Source organism: Misgurnus anguillicaudatus, chromosome 8, assembly GCF_027580225.2.
Source record: "Misgurnus anguillicaudatus chromosome 8, ASM2758022v2, whole genome shotgun sequence".
Taxonomy (NCBI): domain Eukaryota; kingdom Metazoa; phylum Chordata; class Actinopteri; order Cypriniformes; family Cobitidae; genus Misgurnus; species Misgurnus anguillicaudatus.
In genome coordinates this window covers 2,992,062-3,003,393 of record NC_073344.2, presented here as the reverse complement: position 1 = coordinate 3,003,393, position 11,332 = coordinate 2,992,062, and the positions used below count along the sequence as shown (strand labels likewise).

The window sequence follows — 11,332 nt, the reverse complement described above, 5'->3', positions numbered from 1 at the left end:
CGTAGGGGCCGTTCGCATGCAATGCAAGTGTCAAACATTATAGTGGTTCAAGTCGGCTCGGTTCCAGACAGGCTAACTATTGCGGCAATAGTATATTACCCATATGAGGTATGTGAGTGCTTTGTTCTAGACACACTAACTACTGCGGGAAATGTACATTTACTGGACATTTTATGTGAATGCTTTGTTAAAGAAGAATGTCTTAAGTTTAGATTTAAATTGATCAACTGTGTCTGATACTCGAACATTATTTGGTAAATCATTCCAGAGCTTAGGGGCTAAGTAGGAAAAGGATCTACCACCTTTAGACACTTTTGATATTCTAGGGATAATTAAGTGACCAGAATTTTGTGAGCGCAGTTTACGTGATGGATTGTATTCTGTTAGTAGTTCTTTAATATACGAGGGCGCTAGGCCATTTAAGGCTTTGTAGGTGATTAGTAATATTTTAAATTGTATGCGATATTTAACTGGTAGCCAGTGTAAAGATGCCAGAATTGGACTGATGTGGTCATACTTTTTAAATCGAGTAAGCACTCTTGCGGCGGCGTTTTGAACCAGCTGTAGCTTGTTTACCTGATTTGCATGGCATCCCCCGAGTAACGAGTTACAATAGTCTATTCTAGAGGTCATAAAAGCATGTATAAGCTTTTCTGCGTCTGATGCAGACAGCATATGGCGTATTTTTGAGATATGCCATATGCTGTCTGCATCATATGCTACTATCAAATAATGACTTGGATATTAGTATAAATTTGTATTTAAAATCCCTTTCTGATGTTCGGTTCAACTATTGATTGCTGGGTCGATTTTACTTTGCTTTTATTCTTTATTTCTTTTAACATGTTATTTCCTTTCATTGACAAAACATAGTTTCTTATGCATGTTTGTTTTAAGCTTGTGAATTCTTGCAGCACTATTCTACTTCACCTCATTGTATTGAATTGCTGTTGGCAGAGAATGCTTAAGGCTCGTACAGACTACATGATTTTGAAAAGTAGGTCCGTACTGTGCGGTTCACACTACATGACTTGCTCTCTGTGAAATCAGGAGTGTTCACGTTGTTGAGCAGTTCACACCACACGACACAACGTGAATGCCCCACAACAGGAGGTAACGCACTACACGAGTTGAGAACAACTCTATTACCCAACGATTCTATCTTGTCTACAAACCACGTTCTGTCACGAAAAATCACGCGATAAAACAAACCGGAAATGACGAGAAACAACACGCGCGCCGGTAAAAACCCACAGAAGAAGAAACAAGAAGACGCGCAAAACTTTTGTTTGTATATAGACTTCAGACAGAAATTAGTGCTGCAAACCGTTTGCGCGATGCAAAGCTGCAAAAGAAAAAAATTATAGAGATGTGATGTGGAGAGGTGGATCAGAACCACACGCGGACAGCAGGGATTAAAGATTTGAGGTGAGTTGTTTATATAGGAAATATAGCTGCATGCTTATGTTTGGCTGTGATCACATTTAAAATATCAAAGTGTTGTCTACTGTGCTTAAAAGCTGTGTTTCTTGATTTAATTATCGTTCAAATAGAATAGGACAGGCTTCGCAAAACATGATTTGAAGAGCGTTTGTCTTTGACCCTGCGATTCTATGCAACAGGTTTGTGTGATTTCATTTCAAACGAATATGAACTGAATGTTGTCATAACGTTTTTTCTGTCTGGGTATGTTTTTGAACTTTTTTGTGTCATGCAGGTGACACGTTCAAGTTCCTCAGGTTCAAGTCCAGAATGGGAGACCAGCATCATCTCACAAATAGTTTTGGATGTTCTGCTCTGTACCAGGTTATAAAGGACGTTTTCTTGAAGGTAGGGTTATTACAAAATATAAAGATTGTATATTTTATATATATATATATATATATATATATATATATATATATATATATAAAATCTACTACTTCATTTTAAAAAAAGAACACCCATAACATTGTGGACACCAGCAGTTGATAAAAGTATTTTAGTAAAAAGTATTATTAGAAACAGGGATATTGTTCTGAAAAGCATAAGTAATTCTATTTTTATGTCTATACATACCTGTAGGCTATACATTAATTTCATTATTTTATCTGAGCTTACACTATGTGTATATTAAAGTGTTTTGTGTAGAAACATGAATTGTGTTAACTAACACAGCAATAAATATAAAATTACTTCAAAACCTAATATTGTAATATTTGTTATTCTACATGTTGTTTAGTTTATCGTTATACTTAAATATATGGATTAAGTAAGAGGGGGTCTCATTTATAAAGCATGCGTACGCACAAAACAGGTCTGGAAACATGCGTACGCCAGTTCCCACGCAAAGGTTGTGATCTATAAAAAAAACTTAATAGGAGAATGGGCTTGCATGGTGGGATCTGAAGATCATTCTTGTACGCACACTTTCAGAGAGGGAACATTGCTTTGTCTGTCTTAATATTTTTTGGCATATGCCATTTTGGCTTTTGTGCATACGTAGACTTTTAGTAAGGATCCTACGCACAGTTTTATAAATGAGACCCAAGGTGTTTGACTCACAAAAGCATGGCTATCCAACTTTGTTCTGCATATAACTATGCAAATAAATCCATTGTAAACTGTAGTCTTGAATATATAATAATTTAATCACTGACATTTGTTGTGTCCTATTGTTTTAAAAACCATCAAGGGAAGGAGAGTGGCATACAATAGCCATGGACTTCGAAAGGAAGTTGTAGTTTCCACATTGCTTTGGGGTACTTGCTACCACTCCAGCTGTAGCAGACTGCTGACCACAACATGGTTGATGTGCAGTGGAAGAATCATGGGATGGGTGCTTTTCAACCGATGAAATACACCTCACATCGCAATTGTATGGCAACAGCAAAAGTTCTGCAATCTGATGCGGGACTACTTTGTCTCACCAGCGGGTAGTGTTTATTGGCAAGTTCATCACATTTTAAAAGGAACTGATGTAGAGTTATCCCAGCAAACAGCAGATTAAAGCCAGTTATTGTCAGTTTAGGACATTCGTTTTCTTGTGTGTTCTAAAGTCCTGTATTTGTAAAGAACACACATGTGGTTCACTTATTCATTGTTTTAAGTATTCTGTTTAATGTTGTGTTATTATTCAATTAATTTTAATTGCATACAAATCAAAAGGTGCAGGAATGTAACAAAGGCAATCTGCATGTTGCAATTAAGTGCCTTATACTAACTTTATTTCTTGATCCACACTCATTATTCACAGAACATTAACAATGTTTCTATACTAGGGCAATTAAACATCAACATATCTGATCATGATAAAATTTATGGCGATTGTGATGATAAGCTCTGGGCATTTTTACTCAATGTGGATTAATCTAACAGCCAATCACACACAATTATATTACGATATTTATATATCACCCAGCCATTAAAGGAATTCTACATAGGGAGTTTGGTAATGTTTAATTGGGTTAATGTGGCGCACTGCATGTGTTCTAACAATGTATATATTTGTCTGTTCACATAATATACATTCAAATGTACTACATTGCACTAAACTAAGCACTATTCATATTGCCTGTTTTTGTCAAATATGACTCAATGTGTTTTATACTTTTATACTTTGTTGCATTAAATGTATTACTTTCCGATAGACCATTTATTTCATGAAACAGCACTGGGAAATTCAATCTAAACCCTTTACCAGTTTAATCAACTTATTGATAAATGCAATACATAGTAAAGTCAATAGTTTGTAAACAACAACACATCGGGACTGCACATGTCATGTATGATATATGCATAGGGTAGGTTGTTCAGGTGACAACGTTGATCCGCTTCTGTCAGTCTCCTGGGCATTTTTGAGATGTGATAAGAGAACTGGGTCTTCAATATCCCTCAATTCCAAAGCCATGGTTCCCAAATGAAGTTGATGTATATAGTTGTTTGTGAGTTCACTTGTGCAACAGTCTAAAATCAATAAAGAAATTGATTGTTTTCAGTTAATATTTACATTCACACTTTCATTTATTTCATTTGTTTATTCAAACTAAATATGAGAATTTATTCCTTGGTTTAAGCTCTTTGGACTGGTACAAAAGGCAGATTGTAATGTAGCTGAATATCCTCTAATACACAATATATAACAATAAACAGAATTACAGTAAAATAATTATACACTTTATAATGTTTTACAGACATATCCCAAAAAATAGGATTACGATAATATTAATGTATATAGAAATATGACCAATTAATTTACATTTTACCCTATAACATTTAGATAATGTAATAATAACATTTGCTCACCAGGCTGTTTTACAGCGTTTGCTATTTCTCTCCACCATTTCTTTTTCTCAGCGCAGTTGTGGTACATATATGTGAAACGTCATACAGGCATTCATAACTGTGACATGCTACTCATCTTTCCGTGTGACCTCAACCCCTGGTCGGATTGGCTGTAGCTGGTGACATCACAGGAGGGCGAGTCGCACGACAGCTCCAGATATCTAGCATGCTAGATATTTTTCTGGTGTCGGCGACGCGTCTGCGAGCGTCTTTGATGCGTTGTTGGCTCTTTCATACCAACAGATTCGCGAACGTCGATCGCCCGCTAATCCCCCGCAATTTGCACCCGACCACACCCCGACCTGTCGGTGAGCGAACGACTTGCAAATTGGCCTTACATCTGGCTTAAAATCATGCAGTGTGAACTTAGCTTTAGTTCTTAGAAACTTTGAGTGCCATGATCATGCACAACAGAATAATTAGTAATAAAATGCAAGGAGTTGTGGCTTGAGTCCACTGTCCACCCCCTTTTGTCTGCGTTAGTCCCTTTTTGTGACAGACAATGGTGAGAGGGTTAAGAAACAAACTCTGAGAATCTGTCAAGGCCCACAACTTTTCACTCACTTCAAATCAAAAGTTAACACACACAATAAAATTTTGATTTCTCTTGTAAGGATTTCTTATTTTTTCCTCAACAGATCCAGTTCTGTATAGAGAACACATGCATGTGTGTGAGATGTAAAGAGCAATCAAAGAGAGAGCAAAGCCAAGAAATGAAAGAGTTAGTTAAGGGGGGCAGTTAGAGCCAGCTTATAGTGGCCTTTTTATAACATGATTTACAATTTCTCAATGTAATGTATTAAAACGTTGACAGAGCAAAAGGAATTCACAAGATGCTGCATTAGAAACTCAATTTCTATGATGAATTGCCTGAGGCTACTGAATCGCAAACTGTTCTGCACCCCCCTACCCCCACCATTTCCACTCCTTCCACTGCACTGTAGATTTTTTTTGTCCAAATCTTCTTAAACCTCTCTCTTAATCTGATCATTTGAATGTAAGGGGGTGAAAGGATTTCTGGACTAAAAAAGCATTAGTTTTTTCATGTCTTTTACCTGGTATTTCCAAATGCTGGGTCAGTAATATTGGAAAACTGCTTATTTCCTGTGCTCCCAATTGTCTCATGCCTATCCTTTTCCCTCTTATCTGTGTTAACTAAGGGGTTCAAGGCTCTTTTTAAATACTCTGAGAAAAATGGAAGCAATAATGCATAAATGTTTCATTCAGGTTGTATTCAGTTCATTGGATTCTTACATTAACTATCCTAATTATACCCTAATGCTCTGAAATTTTATTTTCATAACACTAAATAATTTTATACTATTTTCTTGCAGAATAAGTGCTGAAATAAAAAGGAAAGTGTCACTGTTTCCCTCAAAGGAATACAAATTAACCCCAAGACCTTAAATGCACGTATTTCATTGCTAAAAAACAACGTTATTTGTATATTTGAAATAATACAATTTGTTTGCGTGGTTTATGCTTAAAAAGACATTATTTTCCATTATTTTTGTGGTTCCCGATATCCTGCCTTCCTCAAATGCTTTGATTTTGTACAAAACTCATCGATCTGAAAAGCACTGTGTCCCTGATTCGCCAGCTAATTTGTAAGTGTCATTGGCCTAAATACCTCTGACAAAATGTGGCGCTTCTTACCATGTTTGACAGATTTGCTCGCAATGCTGACAGGAGTTAACTTACGGGCTGTGAGTCAAAGCGGGAGGAATTATGATAATGACAGTCGTTGTCCATGTCAACAGGCCCAGGAAGTAAACTGTTGCCTACAATCCGTATGTTTGTTGTTGTCCAAGAAAAGAGATTTACGTTGGAAACAATAACTCGCGTCATCGTTTACCTTGGGGTTTGTACCTTTTGAATATCGTTAACATGTACTAATACACACTTACACACCAAAAGAAATTTAAAATCGTGAATCAGACCATACTTGCACTTAAAATTGGTGTGCAAAAGGATTTCTGCAAAAATCTCTCAGATGTGCAGTATCTGTAAAATACAGAAATGGCTTAATTTAACATCATAATTGACCTTTCGCCGGCCCCTCCCCCAAAACGGCCATTGTCCAATCACACATCACAGCAACCGTTAACATTCACACCCGCAGCGTTTGTGAGCGGTGCATACAATGGATAAAACAGTGTGGACTGCCCAATACAATGGATAAAACATTGTGGACTGTCCCATTCAGTTAAATGTGTTGAACATTTATGAAGCATAAATACGTCTGCACAAAGGTAAGGCTTACAGCTAACTAGTTACAGTGTGGTCTAGATCTACTAACTAGAGGCAAGAACACAAATTGGACCAAAGTTATGATTACCATGAATATAATTGCCAGGGCTGCGTTCTCCGAAACTACCTTAACGCTACGTCGTTCTTAAGTTGTACCTTAAGCTGTACCTTATCGTTAATATGTGTTTTCCGAAACATTCTTAGTTACGTATCACTTCTGTAAGTCGTTCGTTCGGAAGGTTGGTCTGGAGCACTCTTAGCTATTCCTTATCCCACATGACTCCACTAGGGGCCATCACTTTCATAAAAGCTTACATTGCAGTCTATATAACTAAATATTTGTAAAAAAAAAATGCAATACACTCCGTGTTTAATTAGGCAAATATTTTTAGATTTAAAGAATAAAACATTCACATAATTAGACATCATTACATTGATGGTTGTTAGATTTTTAATTATGTTTTCCAAAGGGACATCAGCTGCGAACTATTAAATGCTACAGGATTAAGAAACTATTTAAAAAATATATTTTGGGTTATGGAGTTGGTGAACCTGGCAGCTATACAGCGAATCCTACTATTTCATTTGTGCATTTCAGATCCGTTAAATCTTAGTCTACCGGCTAGTATTTTAGCTGCATAAATAAATCGGGTAAAATTACAAAAAATAATTATGATTATTAATGTTAATTCGACTTTGCATCGAAGTTTTTTAATGTTTTATAACTTTGAGGCAACTGCATGCCATATTCTTTATAAACATTCAAAATAAACTGTGCACTTGATTAGTCTAAGGTCAACAAAATTTCCACATTAAAACTAATCAAAGCTAAAATCTAAAGCAATCATACTATATATTTATATAGGCTATTATATAATATTTGATATGTCATATTTAGACAGACAGGCTCCAGAAATGCGTCCATTAAGCTTTATCCGCATGGTTAACGCGCTGCTTGTGCATACAGTGTCCAAGCACAATAAACGCGTGAACTAATGAACAACAGCAGTTTGTTTTTATATACTTTAAGTGTAATGCACAGCCAAGTACTTGCACAACCCACTTTATTCCCCTGTGCAACGCACTTATTGGGAACCCCTAATATAAATTATCCTTTCAAGTGAAGGCATAGCGGATGAATTGGAGCAGTTTAAACATGATACGTTTGGAAATAAAGTTGCGGGTTTTGCACGGGTTTAAAATAAAATATAGAAGGTTGAATTTAGTTGTTTGCAATTTGAAATATTTTTTACCAGATATTCCTAATAAATGTAACTTGAACTATTTCTAAAATGTTTCTTTAATAAATAACACCGCTCTCTCATAACGCAGCAAAACCTATTACATGAAGTGAATAATTGATTGTCGAGCAATCGATATCAACCTATTCAGCACCTCCACCATGGACAGCACCCGCTAAGGTCGAACTTAAGAAGGTTTACCTTAAGCAACATCCTAAGGTATAGTTCGGAGAACACACGTAGGAAAGGTATACCTGTAGTTAAGGTTTAACTTAAGAGTCTTCGTAGCGCGCTAAGAGACAACGTTATCGGAGAACGCACCCCAGAATGTTAACCTACTCTCTATGCTAAATTTAATGAGTTATTTTGCCAACATTAGTTAACATGTTAGCTAACGCTAGCTACATTAGCTGCTGTTGTGTTGGGACTTTCAGCAGGGGCGGAGCAGGGGGGTGGCTTTTGGGGCTCGAGCCCCGGATGTTTTGTCAAAAGCCCCGAATCTTTTCAGATCTGTAAAATGAATTCATCCAGGACGCTAGGTGGCGGCACTCAGCTTTAACTCTCCGGTCCCCCACTCAGCAGAAAATGAATAAGAGATGCGTGTTGAAGGCAAAATAACATTCTGAATCTCCCCACAGTAAACGCATTTTCAAAGTGTCTTTATTATTACAGTGCCTTCGTTATTACTGTAAGTGTATATTTATAGTTATGTGATGTAAGTACTGTTAAATAGCGTCAACTGATATATTATCTGCATGGCTAACGTCTAACTTACTGTGGTGCTCTGGTCTAGTCTGCCTCATTGGTCATTGGTAACGTTGTATTTAAAGTACATTTAATAACAGTGAATTAAAACTTTGAAAAAACTTGCTCTTTGTTGCATATATACTTTTTTATAGATGGATATACGATTTATATTTTTAAAGACGTCAGAAGTAAGAAGGTGAGAAAGTATATAGTTAGTTAGGTATGTTTTGTCCATATGCATTTGAAATTCGCAATGATTTTACCTTAGAAATACATTGATAGACAGTTATAAAATGTGAATCCCCAATCTCTTACATTAAAATATCCTTATGTGTGATAACTGTCAGTGCAAATAGGAAGAGAGGAGGGTGGAGAGAGATCACAGACAGACAGATAGAGAGAAAGAAAGAGAGAGAAACGCTTCCATAAGCAGGTGAGAAATTGTTCTGTCAATGAAGTCAAAAATTGTTATTCTTATGTAGCTTTATAGTTACTGGATTAGCCTTCAGCAAACATGTTTGCCTATTTTTGGATAAGAGAAGTTAAAGTATCATTGTCAAAATGTGTTATGTTGCAGTTTCAAAATGACAATCCCAGTGTTGGGTAAGTTACTCAAAAAAGTAATTAATTACTAGTTACTAATTACATCTTCAATCATGTAATTAAATTACTTTACAAATTACTCCAAAAAGTATTTAATTATTACTAATTACTTTCTAAATCCTATTTAGTACATGATACAAGGATAGGCTTGAAATGGCTTGAAGAAACAATATATAAAAGTACATCAATTATTCTGGTCCCACTTTAGGGTTCATTTCTCTCTATTAATTAACTATTAACCACTTTTGCCTCAATATACTCCAACTACTGCTTATTAATACTAAAGTAGTTGTTTATTTTAAGTATTTGTAGAAATGGGGAGGGTTAAGGGTGTAGAATAAGGTTTTGCAGAATCAGGCATTAATATGTGCTATTTAAGTAGGCCTACTAAAAAACAGTCAACATCTCGGTAATATTAATGCTAATAATCAACCAGTTAATAGTGAGAATTGTAAACTAAAACCATGTTAAATCCATTATTTATTATAGTATACATAATTGTTCTACAGTCCATAGACAGTATTTAGTTACATCAGAAGTAACTGTAATTCGATTACAAGAAAAATAAGAGTAAAACCTTACATTATTTATTCAAGTAATTAAATTACAGTAACAAATTACTTAGTAACTAGTTACACCCAACACTGGACAATACAGAGAACACTTAGATTAAAAAATAGTTTATAAAGCTGCCGTAAATGGAGAAAAAATATCAACAGGGGACCAAGCTTCGAAACCCCTAGATTTGGGCTAAGCCCCCAATGTCTACAATGTCTGGCTCCGCCCCTGACTTTCAGCTCCCCAACTTTATTTTTCTTCAGTTAACGACAAAGTCGAACATAGCCCCCTTAACAATCAACTTTAAATAATTTGTTTTTATCTTTCATGTAGCATTTTATGAACGGAAAACCTACCCCTGAGTTGCTGTGCAATTTTATTATATTATACATCTTATTTATTATATTATCTGTCCTGCAACTTTTAAGACAAAACAATTTCCTATTTGTGAAATCAGAGTATCACCAAAAATAAAACATTATGATTCTCAAAACGGCTATCCTCAAAACAACAGACAGAGAAATGTTAGTTAGCTTTGAATGGCTTTGAAACACACGTAGGTTTAGCTAACCAACATAGCCTTGTATTTTAACAAAATAGCTACTCGCAATAGACATTAATAGACTATACCATATGAAAGATAACTTACTCGCCAGTGCAAGAGCATGACTGGTCCACAAGGCTGTGCTGATTGCATTTGAGTTACAGGTCATGTGGTTTCTCATTTTTTGCGTGAGACCGGTAAGCATTAGCCTCGATTGTAGTTGTGTCTCCTTCATTGCATATTTTTATATTTTGAATATATCCCTCCACTGCATACTGTAACCCCTTTTGCATCGATCTGGAGGAAATCGTGGAGGTATTGCTCCAAAAAATATCATTGACACGCACGGGTATATCGCTTTCCGTCATGGCAATCTGTAGCGCTGGTCATTTGTTTGTCGGAAGTAGCAACAGTAACTAAGGGGGGCGGGGCTCGGCAAAAGGCTAATTGTATTACAGCTCGAGAAATGTCATCCATTCAGCCAATTAAACAACAGCTACAGTAATTTAGCTTCACAATTATTATCAGAAATTGAAGAAATGTTCCAATCGTGTATAATTTATAAAAGGTAAAATATGCCTGGCTCTTCTGAATAAGACTTTGATGTACACATATTCTAACTTTCAGAACCTAAAAAGTAACTTTGGAAAGAAACTGTTCAGAAATCTTCATGGTTGTGATGTCATAACCATAAATACATTTAGGGTAGTACGGGGTAAGTTGTCACACGTTTCACACTGACTTACTGAGCATAACATGACTTACTGACTAGACATTAAGGGCCCTATTTTAACGATCTGAAACGCAAGTCCGAAGCGCAAAGCGCAAGTGACATTGTGGGCGGGTCTTGGGCGCTGTTGCTATTTTCCCGGCGGGAGAAATAAGTCTTGCGCCGGGCGCAAATCAATAAGGGGTTGGTCTGAAGTAGGTTCATTATTCATAGGTGTGGTTTGGGCGTAACGTCAAATAAACCAATCAGAACGCTATCCAACATTCCGTTCAAACGCAAGGGCGCAAGTTCCATGGCGGGTTGCTATTATTATGACGGATTTGACAGGCGCACGCC

General features: G+C 36.3%; 2 long non-coding RNA genes across 2 annotated transcripts; both read left to right on the top strand.

Annotated features, from left to right (window-relative positions):
- The first annotated feature begins 867 nt into the window (after positions 1–867).
- LOC129451263 (uncharacterized) lies at positions 868–1,832 on the top strand. Its single transcript, XR_008646719.2, has 3 exons — positions 868–1,428; positions 1,554–1,622; positions 1,718–1,832. It is a non-coding gene; the product is annotated as an uncharacterized lncRNA (long non-coding RNA).
- A 6,468-nt stretch (positions 1,833–8,300) lies between these two features.
- LOC141365951 (uncharacterized) lies at positions 8,301–9,662 on the top strand. The gene is made up of 3 exons (XR_012370908.1): positions 8,301–8,626; positions 8,714–8,757; positions 8,909–9,662. It is a non-coding gene; the product is annotated as an uncharacterized lncRNA (long non-coding RNA).
- Positions 9,663–11,332: the final 1,670 nt, after the last annotated feature.